This window comes from Arachis duranensis, chromosome 1, assembly GCF_000817695.3.
Source record: "Arachis duranensis cultivar V14167 chromosome 1, aradu.V14167.gnm2.J7QH, whole genome shotgun sequence".
Taxonomy (NCBI): domain Eukaryota; kingdom Viridiplantae; phylum Streptophyta; class Magnoliopsida; order Fabales; family Fabaceae; genus Arachis; species Arachis duranensis.
The window spans coordinates 69921046-69923753 of record NC_029772.3 but is presented as its reverse complement, the minus strand read 5'-3'; positions in this window follow the sequence as shown (position 1 = coordinate 69923753).

Below are 2708 nucleotides of genomic sequence, written 5' to 3'. Positions count from 1 at the left end.
CCCTTGCCTTTGCCGTCGTCGATGGGGTCGAATCTGCCGCCAGTTTGAGCTGAGAGGAATCGCGAATAGGAGAGAGAACAAGGGGCTTCGTGGGAGCTCCGCCACTGCCCAGCCGCCGTCGCAGAAGGAACGTCCCACCACCACCATGCTCCGTCGCCGTCGAAATCGGAACATCCACCGGTAACTCTGCTTCTTCCTTACTTAAAATCTGTTCTGCTTCTATTCTGTTCCACTATTCTTATTATTGTTGGTGTTTTCGCTACCTTAATCACTCGGAGTGACGCTACTGCCGCTAGGACGGATGTCCGGGTCAGATTTCTGTTCTTCTACCACTAGGAGCCGACACCAGAGCTGCTCCTAATGATTCTGGTCGGATATCTTTTTTGATTCTAGGTCATTTACATATTTTACTATTTTTTACATGCTTATTCTGATTCAATTTTTGAATATATATTTGTTTGGGTTTCTTGAAGTTGTTTCAGCTACTGTAGTTGCAATTTGTAATAATGCGGTTGCTATAAGAGGCATTAGAGATTGTTGCTATTTTTGTGGGGTTAGTGCTATCGCTGCTGCCATGAATTGAAAGGAAAAGGGATTATCACGATAAGTTACACAGACTCAGCTAACTGAGGTAGGGTTTTTCTTAAAATCTAATTTATATTACAGAGTTGTGATAACTAGATATTAATGTGAGAGAACATATGTCTGTGATTATAATTGTCTTCTAAATGTGGTTGTTTGCTAGACTGAATGACTGATGATCGGCTTTTTGACGGTTTAGAATTTCACTAATGAAATCTCGTTGTAAAGTATAGTTTCTAAACCAACAATAATCCTTTCATACAAAAGATTTGTTTGTCACAAGTACAAACCCCTAAAATCTATAAACCGAAGTATTTAAACCTCGGGTCGTTCTCCCTAGGATTTACAATAAAGTGTCTTGTTATTGGTTTGAGTTATTTTGGGGTTTTGAGACGAAGCATGAAAGATAAATGACAATGAAAGTAAACTAACAACTATAAAAGACTCTTGGCAAGGTATGAAAACTAAAAGTCCTATCCTAGTTATCCTTCTCAATTGTGATGAGAATTGTTCATTGCTCCCACTTAGTTAACCTCTAACCATGGAGGAAGGTCAAGTGGATGAATCAATTTGATTCCTCAAGTTCTAATCAACTCCTAAAGGAGAGACTAGCTTCAGAGGCATTCAAATCAATTAGCAATTTCTAATGGTCAACCAACAAGGGAATTGGATAACTCAAGAGTTACTAACTACTCTACCTAGGCCAAGAGGAACAAAACCTACACTAAAATCCAACCAAGCATTTCATCAAACACTTGGAAGGCATAAAAGGAAAACATAGTAAATCAACAACAAGAATAGAATCTAACAACAATTATTGCAAAGAATTAATCAACAACAATCAAGGAAATCACAATTATCATGAATTACCTCAAATTGCATTATTGAAAGGAAACAAAGGAACAACAATCTATCCAAAACAAAATGAAGAATTACAATTATTAAAGCACATAACTAGGAAGAGGAAACTATGACTAATGGTAACTAACATGTGTTTCCCTCTTCACTCTTTGGGTTAAATAGCATCAGAAATGAGTTGGATTGGGCCCACAAGGCTTCTAAAATCGCTGGCCACGTTTTGCTTCAAGTGGACTAGGTGGCAGCAACAGCGCGTGCGCGTACTATGCGCGTGCGCGCCACCATACTTGTAGCAACTATGGCAAATCTTATATCGTTTCGAAGCCCCGGATGTTAGCTTTCTAACCCAACTGGAACCGCATCATTTGGACCTCTGTAGCTCAAGTTATGGTCATTTAAGTCCGAAGAGGTCGGCTTGACAGCTTTCCGGTTCTTTCATTTCTTCATGAGTTCTCCAACTTTTCATGCTTCTTTCTTCATTCCCTTGATCAAATCTTTGCCTCCTAAACCTTAAATCACTTAACAAACATATCAAGGCATCTAATGAAATCAAGGAGAATTAGATTTAGTTATTTTAAGACCTAAAAAGGATGTTTTCATTCTTAAGCACAATTAAAGGAGAATATACAAAACTATGCTATTTCATTGAATAAATGTGGGTAAAAGGTGATAAAATCCCCTAAACTCAATACAAAATAAACCGTCAATTTGGGGTTTGTCAACCTCCCCACACTTAAACCAAGCATGTCCTCATGCTTAAACCAAGAATGAAGTAAGGGATGACATTTATTCAATGGAAACTAACTAAATGCAATCTACCTATATGCAACTATCTAAATGAATGCAATTGCTTGGTCAAAATAAATCAATCTTCAAGAAGCATATATGCACAAGGGCTAAGGACTAGCAAGTCTAATCCACAATTGAATAGAGTTATTAAATATTTTTACAAACTTGCATGAAAAAAGATGATCATAGGTGGAAACATGTAATTGAGCATCAAACCCTCACCGGTAGTGTTTGCACTCTATTCGCTCAAGTGTTTAGGGTCGATTCTCTCAATTCTCTCCTAATCATGCTTTCTAAGATTTGTTTTTCTTCTAACAATCAACAAATATTTCATGCATGCATACATATATCATGAGGTATTTTCTTTAGGTTGTAATGAGGCTAGGGTCAAGGTAGGATGCATATTTGGTTAAGTGAGCTTGGAATTTGAATCTTTGATAAGCTTAAACTTCCCACCTAGCCTATGACATCCTATACAA